Here is an 11760-nt window from a genome sequence, read left to right on the forward strand (position 1 = left end):
ATTAGAAAACATTGCTAATGGGCTCCCTGGCTGACTGAACAATGACTGGATATAGTGTTGGACAGATGTCTTAGTCCCTGAGATTTGTATCTATGTCTTGTAAACTTACATCAAGTAATATCAAGGAGTTTCTGAACTTCTTTACCCATAGGTAATTAATTGCCTTTCTTGCTCACACTCTATTCCCATATCTAAAAACCACAACAACCTGGCCACAAATGAGGCACTATTTAGGCTTTCTTTCTGTGTTCTCACTATTCAAATGATCCCATAGTCACATTGACCAGTTCCTCTGGTTTCCTTCCTTTCCATCTGTTCACCATTAGGTTTCCTAAATCTTTGAATATTTTGTACTATGACCTATTGTCAGAATGCTTATTTGAATTCTCAAGGACTCTTTATATTATAGACAATGATAAAACAAATCAATTGAGACTGGATAATTCTTTATGAGTTTGTAAACTAGATTCAGTTTCTTTAATAGGTACAGGACTATTCTGTTATGTTTTTCTGTGAATTTGCCTCTTTCAACTATTCTGTCAATTTTTTGGAGAAAATATATTTCTTACATTTTTATAATGTGTTGTCATTATATTTATGTCTGTAGGCTCTTTAGTTCTTCATTTCTTTCATTGTTGAGATTGATGTATGCTTTCCAGTTTTTTTCTTGATCTGCCTTGCTAGAGTACTATCAATTTTAATAGACTTTTCAAAGAAAGAACCCGCTTATATTGTCAATTTACCATATTTTAATGTTTGTTTTTCTTTCTTTATCATCTCTTGTCTATATTCCTTCTTTTCCTCTATTTTTTCTGGGATTGATTTGCTGGCCCTTTTCTAGCATAGGTAGGAGCTTAGATCATTGATTTTTCTCTTTCTTCTTTTCCAGTATATACATTAACATGTAAATGTCTCTCTAGGCACAGCTTTTGTTTTTGTTGTGCCCAGAAATATTTATATGCAAAATTTCATTAACACCTGGGTATAATTTTTTTCCAATTTTTATTGTAATTTTTGCCCTATTTCTTATTTTCAATATGTTTTTCTATTTCCAAGTAGTTGGGAGTTTTTCTCATCTTGTTTTTTAATATTGACTTAAATCCTAATTGTTCTCTAGCCTAAATACATATTCAGATTGTTTAAAATACATCTTTTAACATTTGTTTAATTATGTCTTGACACAACGTGGTTTAAATGCAAATGAAAATAATGTATTTTCTATTTTTGTTGGCTTTCACATGTCATTCTCATGTTGATCATTTTTTCTGTGTATAGCATTGTTTCAAATAATGGTGCACACATTTGGACAAATTAATGCCTATTCTTCCTTTTGCACTGATTTCATTAAAAATTATGTTGGAGCGCCTGGGTGACTTAGTTGGTTGAGTGTCTGACTCTTGGTTTTGGCTCAGGTCATGATGTCAGGGTCGTGAGGTTGAGCTTGTGCAGTGCTGCACCCTCAGCACCGAGTCTGCTTAAGAGATGCTCTCTCTTTGTCTCCCTCTTCCCCTCCCCCACTCACACTCTTGCACGTGCACACTCTCTCTCAAATAAATAAATAAAATCTTTAAAAAAAGATTATAATGTTTCAATTAGCCATACTGAAAAATTAAAATTAAAAAAAAAGCAGGGGGAGGGGCAGAATGGGAGGGAGAGGGCAAGCAAATTCCACACTGAGCCTGGAGCCCCACATGGGACTGCATCCGTGACCCTGAGATCAGGACCTGAGCTGAAACCAAGAGTCTGATGCTTAACTGACTGAGCCACCCAGCCTCCCCTGAAAAATGTAAATTTACTTTGAACATTTATTTTCAAAACATTTGATTAAATCACCAATATATTATTAATATTTTACATGATGGGCTTTAAATTGATTTGGAATAGTTTTGATATGTTTTATAAATTTTAATATGATCTCTGTAGACCATCCTGTTTCAGCTTAATCAAGTCATCGTCTCTCATGCATTTTGTTCACAAGTCTCTTTGGTAAACAAGGGAAGTTCTCAGTTTCTTGTAGATTTCTGAGTTGAGAGAGAGGGATGAGAAGAATCTGAGAGATGCAGACCCCTGTTGTGATGGTCTTGGCCAAAGAAACATCTAATCAAAGTGGGGATGGGGAGTAAGAAAGGAGACATGAAATGGAGACCTTAGTCTACTATGGTGCTACATTCTAGAGTGTGCTATCCAGGGGAATTGATCTGCCCAGCAATGGCTGGGCCATGTAAGATGAGAGATTGCTACTAAATGGGTGCTTCCAGCTGTTCTTTGTTCTATCCTATGTCCTGTTGTACCGTGTTTTCTACCACAAGTTTCCTATCATGGTATCTGTTTGACTGCTTCTATGCTCACAGATTTAAATACTGGCCTGACAGCTTCAGCCAATATTATTTATCCAAAAAAAATGAGAGGAAATTTTGAGGAGTCAATCCTTTGACCCCTTGTCAGAGGATCACTTTGTTGAGTTGGTTCGTTGTGAATATGTTTAACTTCCATCTAAGAGTAGCAGAGGAAGAAGTCTACTATTCGTAGAGACACTCAGTGACTAATACTGTCATTTACAATCCTGACTTATTTAGATAAATTTCAGCTCCAGACTCTTCCCTGGGGTTTGAAAGTTCATTCAAAAGTTAAGTGAGGGGCGCCTGGGTGGCTCAGTCATTAAGCGTCTGCCTTCGGCTCAGGTCATGATCCCAGGGTCCTGGGATCGAGCCCCGCATCGGGCTCCCTGTTCAGCGGGAAGCCTGCTTCTCCCTCTCCCACTCCCCCTGCTTGTGTTCCCTCTTTCGCTGTGTCTTTCTCTGTCAAATAAATAAAATCTTAAAAAAAAAAAAGTTAAGTGACTAGATGTACAGCATAGTAATTTGACAAATTTATACATTATGCCATGCTCATCACCAGTGTAACTACCATCTGTCACCATACGTTATTACAGTATCGTTGATTATATCCCTTATGCTGTTCCTTTTACTCCTGTGACTTATTCATTCCATAACTGGAAGCCTGTATCCCTGACTCCCTTCACCGATTTCTCCATAGCCCCCCAATCACCCTCCCCTCTGGCAGTCATCAGTTCTCTGTATTTATAGCTCTGACTTTGCAAATGCAACATTGTGTCAATTATACTAAAAAAAATTAAATGGCATAGTAGATTCCAGCAAAATATTTGATATAAAATATAGTTTCTTATGTAAATTATTGTTTCCCTTTGATATTAATTATGGGACTAGTGTTGTTCTATGAATAAAATGGACTAAAGCGAAACCTTTTAAAAAAAGTTAAATGACTGGGGAGACTAATAAATTAAGAAGACAGTGGATGTGGGGAATAAAGAGTTTAAATTATGGAAAAAGCAGGGGTTTTTTTTCCCTCTTTTTTTCTATAAGCAAACATTGCTATGGCCATAGGGACTTATTTTTGTTTGTTTTGACCAGAATTTTTCATATGAAAAGTTGATAATTGGCTAAAAATCTTTATTCTGTATGATCAGGCAACAAAGACAACTTGGAAGATTTGCTCATCTGGAAGGAGAGGGAGGGTGGCAAAATGCTGTTTATATTGTAGGACCACTCAAATTTTAAGAACAGAGTAATTATAAAGAAAATAGGTATTAAGTAACCATAGAATGAAGAATGCACTTTTGATGAGAGAAATAAAACTTGAAATATTTTGCAGTAACACAAAAAACCTGGATAATGGAATTGCATTTGTTCACCTCCCTTTGGAAACCAGTTACCCTTTTCTCTTTCATGTCACATGCTGAAGTAGTTCCTTCAGATTCAGACTGAAAGTAACTTTTCCCCATGAATTGATTGCCCTAATGGAATGTGATTCATAATTGAAATTAATAAATAGGTAATAGATAGGTGTTCATACAGCCTATATATCACACTTTCACTCTTTTCTCCACCTTTTTGCATATATCACTGCAGTGTATTTTATGTTAGGGTGATTATTTAACTTTTTCCCAAATATACAGATACAGGGCTCAAAAATAAAATATAAATTTCAGACAATCTGTAATGGTACTGGTTACCATTATAAGACTTTTATATATATATGTAGTTTTTAAAGTAGAGCCTTTGACAATAATTTGGATTTATAATCAAAACTTACAATTTAAATTCAATCCTCTGTTTCTATTGTTGTTATTAGTATGTATTTATTATTGGGGAAATTTTACCATCAAGTTTTCTAATTTATTCAACTTAAACCTGGAAGAAAAGAAATCACAGACCTACCCTAGGGAGGGGGCAATTCCTTTGTAGAAGTGCTGTACCAGTGGAGGTATGTTGTTGTTTTATAATACGGACTTTACTTTTAGACCATTTTTAGAGCATTTTATATATGAGAATTAAGAAGATACTTCCCAGGTAGAAATTTTACATATACACTAATATATGTAAAACTAATACAGTTTTTCTAGTTATTAACATCTTATATTAGATAGTATCCTTTTTACAATTAATTAACCAATATTGATATGTTATTAACTATAGTCTCCAGTTTATTCAGATCTCCTTAGTTTTTACTTTTTTTTTAAATTCCAGGATGTTGAGTTTTATTTATTTTAGCCCTCCCTTACTTTCTTTTAGAACAATATGTTCTGACACATCTATATATTTCTTCTCCAAGTCCTAGAACAAGTGTTTCTCCAAGAGCCTTGGTTTCCTTTTATTAGAGAATCAATCATATTAAAAACTAAGGTCTGATACTAGATATGCTCATTGACCTTTAGGCCCTCCTACCTGACAGAGCAAAGATATATATAAGCATACAAACCTGTGTATTTACATATCTATAAATATTTCTATATGCTAACTACTTGTATTATATTAAGCTATACCTACTAATGTCTTGCTATTAGTTCTTACTAATGTCTCCAAATTAATCTATTAATACATGAATCATTCTAGCTTCCTCCCCTTGTTTATCTATAAATTCCCACCCTAGCTGTGGGAAACCTGGCTCTCACCATCTTTTATCCATTGCTTAATTGTTCCTAATGGAGTTTTAAGTAAGTATAACATTCTTTCATTGTTTTAATTCTTCCTAACATCATATAACTCTCTTTTCCTGGACTATATGCTATTTTTAGCCCTGTTTTCTAGTCCTCATCTTCCATCACTTTAAATTCCAGGATTCGACCTAATATATATTGTTCAAGTCTCTTCTTCTGACACAATCTTCTAAGATGCTGTGTGTATACATAGAGCATCAGATGATATCTTACAATCAGTGTATATTCCAGTATTACACAGCTTGGAGCAAAATGCTACAATTTAAAATACAGCTCATATTTATTATAGGTATGTATGTGAATGCCTATGTACTTTCTTATGTTTGTGTCTGACATTTGCTTGTACAAGTCTCCGATTACATGTACTATAAACTTTATCAGATATATTAACAACCATTTGAAATTCAAAGAATAAATCATAAAATACCCATACAGGTTTCTCTAACATACATTCACATGAAGTATGTTGAGAAGAGATAACTAATAGCATGTTTTTCTTTGAGAAAAATACTGTTCTTTTTATTGCCACTTTATGATTTGATGTAGTTTCAGGAATGCATTATGTTGAAAATGGGTTCTGATTGATAAGGGGATGATTTAAAAGCATTGCAGATTTTATGCATGTCGAGTGATTTCTTGTCTGAAGATGAAAAATCTAATCAATGTCAATAAAACATGTGTTTAACTTCTTTTTCTAGTAGTATAGGAAGAACTTTCTTTAGCTCCATTCACACTTTGTTGACCAAGTAAGTACAGTATGAAATGAGTATGAGAGGCTTGATTATGGATCTGGTCTATAATCTATGGCTCCAGACTAGAGAAAAAGTCACCAGATCTTCAAATCATCAAACTTATTCACCTAACTCTAATACTGAACAACATATTTCAGTTACAGCCTATTGTAGATAGTTTTATGCTTTACCAGTTTTATGTATTTAAAATTTTAAGTCTTATTTATTTTCTAATACTATTTTAATAATATTTCAGGATAATTCTAATAATTGCAAGATTAGTAGAATACATAGATCCATGACTGGTATATTTTTTCACATTGATACTCATTAAAATTGTAATGTTTTCTATAGCTGCTTTCACCAGGTCACCCTCTTAGGTTTTGTAGTCAGAACTGTACTTGGCCAGTTAGTTCAAAATGGAGGATGTTTCTTTGAGGATGGGTCCATTTGTTGAGTATACTTATATGTTTTTGAATAAACTATATCTGAAAGTTATATGGAACTTATTATTTTCTCTGGTACTAGTTTAATTAATATTATGCATATGTTAACACACTTAATTTTCACCAGAACTCTGGGTTCTATCATTTTATTTTATTTTTTCCATGTTCTATCATTTTAATGGTGAATATATTGAGGGATAGAAAATGTTTGGTGACAACTTTAAGGTCACTGAAGCTAGAAAATAGCAAACACAGGATTTGACCTTACTGATAGCCCAGATATGAATTCTTTGTTTAACCATTATCTTTGCTGCTTCTTACCTGAAATATGGCATCTTTACTTTCCTTTTCATTTTCTTTAAAGGGTAACAGGAACTTATAGAAACTTTGAAGTAATTAGATACACCTAGGTTTTTACAATTTTTCTCTCTGGGTAAAGTTGCAGTGTCAGTACTAATTTAACAACAGAATTTAGGCAATTCATGTAGCTTGTGTCTTTACAACTCAGTTTTCAGAGCAATAATTTTTCAAGCTCAGAAGTTATGCAGTAATTATTTAGATTATGCACCTTAAAAAACATAATTAGGTTAAAGTTTTGAGGAAAAACACAACTGAATTTTCAGACTTCACAGGTGGAAGAAGAAAGACGTATCTTCTTAGTTATGAGTTTTTTTTTAATGTTGTAGGCCTCATATTTTGACAAGGGTTAAAAAAATGGTTTAATCTAAATATAAAACTAACCAATGTGTGGTTAAGAGAACTTCCACTGAATGTATGTGGTATGTAGTATCATGTCCCCAAATACTATTGTTGTTTTATTTTGGTTTTAGGTAAACTTTTTATTTTGGAATATATTGAGATTTATAGAAAAGTTTGTGGATAGTAGTACAGAGAGTTTCTGTATACCTTTCATCTAATTTCCCTTTTTATTACCAACTTACATTATTAAGGCACAGTTATCGAAGCTAAGATATTGCTGCACTGTTATTAACTATTCCTTGGTTTATTTGGATTTTAACCACTTTCCATTACTCTCCTTTTTTTCCCCCAAGAATCCAACGCAGGGTAACACATGTGTTTAGTTGCCAAATGCCCCCAGTCTCCTCTGGTCCATGAGAATTTCTGAGTCTTTTCCTTTTTTTCTGTTTTGACTGCCTTGATGTCACCTACTCAAATATTCTGTAAAAGGCCTACAACCTGAGTTTGTCTAATATTTTTTCATGGTTAGACAGGTGCCATAAGTTTTTGGACAGAATATCACATCGGTAATATAACCACATTATATCATGGCATCCACACGACACTCCTGATGATGATAAGTTTCATCATATGGCTAAGGTAGTGATTGATAGCTGTCTCTTCTGTAAAGTTACTATTTTCCCTTTTCTACACTATTTTTTTAGAAGTTAGTCACTCTGTCTAGCCCACCCCAAAGGTGAGAAGAGGGAAGGAGGCAATTAAAGTTTATGTCCTGGAAGGGGGTATATCTACATATATTATCTGTAATTCTTCTAAAAGAAAGATTTGTCTTATATTTACCATTGATTTACCAAAACATTTTTTTAAAAGTCAAATAAATTGACTTGTAAGCCATCTTATTAGCAATGATTTCTATCAACAGTTACGTTGATTTCTCAATTACCTGAATTAAAAACAAATTATTGTGAACATTTTTTCGTTTTATGTATGCTAAAAATATCACACAATTATGACATACTTGGCATTTAGCATTTTCTCTGTCATTTATTTCAAGTGTCATGTAAAAAGTTGGTGAAATGGTAATTATGGAACACATATTTTACCTAAGACATACACGATGAGACATACACTTGTGTATACATTATATAATGAAAATGTGCATTTATGCATGAGTTCTAAAGTACTTATGCTCTATAGAAACTCTAATATTCTCATGGTAGGAAATAGCTGCTTTATATCGCTTTCTTCGACTACCAAGATAGAGTGTAGGTAAAATAAAAGCTATCAGAAAATTCAGTGCCTACAAAACTATGATGTTCTTCTGCACAGAAAACATAACAATAACAACAACAACAAAATTCCCTTATATTCTGGATTTGTTCAATATTACCTGTAATTTTTGTTTAAGCACTATACACAGCATTCTTTCCTTTAAAGATATTTAAGCTTTATAGTATTTTAAAGAGGTACTTAAGCTGAACTGATAAAAATGAAACAACTATCTCAAAGTCACTAATACAAGTTTGCCAGTATGCTTCTGGTTTAGAGTGCCTTTGAAATTGGGTTTTAAGAGAGAATTATAACTAGGTAAAATTAAGACTGGGGCTCAAGTGGTTAAAATTTCATGCTGGTTTGGTTTGGGCTTTAAAATATGTATTATGTATGTATGTATCTACATAATTGGAACCTATATGAATTTCCATTATTTTAAGTCCTTAGGATTTTTACTGGAAGTGAGAACAAATATTCTTTTTTTTTTTTTTTAAAGATTTTGTTTATTTATTTGACAGAGAGAGACACAGCGAGAGAGGGAACACAAGCAGGGGGAGTAGGAGAGAGAGAGAAGCAGGCTTCCCGCGGAGCAGGGAGCCCGATGTGGGGCTCGATCCCAGGACCCTGGGATCATGACCCGAGCTGAAGGTAGATGCTTAACGACTGAGCCACCCAGGTGCCCCGAGAATAAATATTCTTATAAATAATCAGTATTAGCATAATTTTCCACTGGTTTTCTAGCTAAAGAATAAAAACTTTCCCTAAAGTTTCAGAAATTAACTGTGCAGTATGATATTTGCCCATTGGCCCTTGTAAAGACCAAATGTTTACGTGAGTTAATCCTCTTGTGTGGCTTCTTCTTTTAGAAGTGTGATCTGTGGGTGATACTACCTGATTATCTTGTCTTCTAAAATATCCACATATTAAAGTATATGTAAATGTAAAGAGAAATAGATAATAAAAATGAGACTAGAAAAATAACATTTAAAAAATTAATAATTTTGAATTTGCTTTTATTTTTTAAAATTTTTTAAATTTTATTATGTTAATCACCATATATTACATCATTAGTTTTTGAATGGGCATATTTTCCTAATTCTGGCATTTTTTTTTTTAGATTTTTTTTTATTTATTAGAGGGAGAGAGAGAGAGAGAGAAACAGCATGAGGGGGGATAGGGTCAGAGGGAGAAGCAGGCTCCCTGCTGAGCCGGGAGCCCGATGTGGGACTCGATTCCAGGACTCCGGGATCATGACCTGAGCCAAAGGCAGTCACTTAACCAACTGAGCCACCCAGGCGCCCTAATTCTGGCATTTAAATAAAATGACCCATTGATTCAAATTTCTGACTCAAAGGACTCTAACATTTGACTTAAACCTCCCATTTTTCAGGTAAGAAATACACCTGGAAATATTAAATTATCTTACCTCACCTAAGCTCATTTCTTAAAATACAGTTTTGTTTAAAAGAGTTTTAACTTTGGTTTGGTTTCCTAAATTTATTTCTGTGATGGCATTCATTTTTCAGCCCTAATATGTGAAACATCTAGATAGGGTATAGATTGACTGCACACACAATTTTACAAAGTAATTTATGTGATGAGTCATGGAGTTACTGAACCAGTCAGGAATCATAAGACTCCTGCTAGGTTGAGAGAATCAAAAAAAAAAAAAAAAGAAAGAAAGAAAGAAAGAAAGAGGAAAAAAGCACAGCAATGCAAGATAAACAGCAGATTTGTATGACATTCTTAAAAGCATCTGTTTCAGGATACCCTGCTGGTAGAGGAAAAATTAAATTAGACTCAAATATAAGTGTGACATATTTTAGAATTCAAACTGTCACTCTGCTTGTCAGACAGGCCTATGTTACTTGTATTCATAGCAATTACATTTTTTTTTAAATTCAAGAGTAATCTAACAAAAGATCCCCCCTCCCTCTGCCAATGCTAAATTTTTAAATACTGGCAAGAAAATCTTAATCTGTAGAAGACTTTTATTTTGTTGGAATGGAAAGTTTTTCTTCCAGTGGAAAAAAGATTGTTTTTCTCCAACTTTGGAGGGATGCCAGATTTATAATCATTTTCATTTTAACTTTGTTCACTTGCTAAGGAAAAAAAATAGAAATAAACTGTGGAGTTTGGAAATAAGTCTATAAAACTAAAAAAAGTTAACAAAGGAGTGATGACTAATAATGTGCATTTGAAATGCTCCATCACATTTATTTGGGAAGTGAAGGATTCTGTCCTAGCAGATCATCTGGAAGCTACACACAATACATGCAAGGTACCTTGACTTTGATATTGTTGGCCGAATGAGTATAATTCTCTCATTCCAACATCAAAGTTAAATAAATTGACATCTAACATTGTGTTTTATCATCTCCCACCATTCAAATTCTAACTCAAAAGGATGTTAAAGTATATTTTGCCCCAACCTTCCATTTTGCAACTTAGCACATGTGAAAATACGAAATGCCTTAACTTTGGCTTACTAAAGTATTTAGGGAGAGTGAAGTAGAAGAATCAATGATGCTATGGCACCCTACCTTCATGTATTTGAATAGATACAGATGCAGAGGTATAAATACATTTATGAACCTTACAATAAGAATACATATTTGATTTCTAGCATAACTGCTATGTAATTAAATTAAGAATACCTCAGAGTTGGTGAATAGATTTCTAAAATTTACTTTTTACCAATATATATGGTTACATTTTCAATATTTCAGGTGAGAGTTTCATTGGCTTGGCCTCTTATAGTTGTTCAAACTCCATAAAGAAAGAAAAAAAAATTAAATAGCATAATTTTATGTTTAGGTATACAATAATTAGAACAGAAAATGCGATTATAAAATAATTAGATCCTATTAGACTGTACTGTTCCAAGAACTGCTTCTGAACTAGCCAGTTTGACTTTGCTTCCTTTTTTAGCAACCAAACTATAGAACTATAGAACATAACATGTAACATCTAATCATCTAATTATTATGATTTAATTTAATATTTTGAAGATTTCTCATTTATCCTATTAGGGTACTGAAGTTTAAATATTAGGAGTGAACCTCTTCATGTCAGCAGCATAACTGCTGATATGTAATCCTAATACTAACACTGGTGGTTTTCCATCCAACTGTTGGTTTTTCTTTGGGAGCAATGCAGATGTGGTATTATTGTTTTTAGAGCCTTGTACTTAGAAAGTTTGATTTTGTCTTTCCTTTGCAGTAATGCATTTAGTGTAGTTTTTAAACTTTAATTTTGTAAAGGACAGATGTGCATGTGAGTGTGTGTGAGCGTACATGAGCACGCTTTGCAGTTACCTCAAGAGTCATGAGAGTCCGTTATCCCTGATGTGGATGTTAGCATTAATGACTGGGTAGATTTTTTGATATTGTAGACTTCCTTTTGAAAGGCAAAATTCCTGTTTTATATGAAAGTAGCATGATTATATTTTGAGAAGATACAAAGTTATAAAACATGAAGCATATTTCTTACTAAGATACAGTAACACTTTTTTTTAGGTTGGTAAGATACTCAATGACAGATTTTTCTCATTTCCTTCCTTGGCATTAGGGAGAAATTGTACTTTTTCAGTGAA

The sequence above is a fragment of the Mirounga leonina genome, unplaced genomic scaffold, assembly GCF_011800145.1.
Source record: "Mirounga leonina isolate KUSES-001 unplaced genomic scaffold, KU_Mleo_1.0 Mir_174, whole genome shotgun sequence".
NCBI lineage: Eukaryota > Metazoa > Chordata > Mammalia > Carnivora > Phocidae > Mirounga > Mirounga leonina.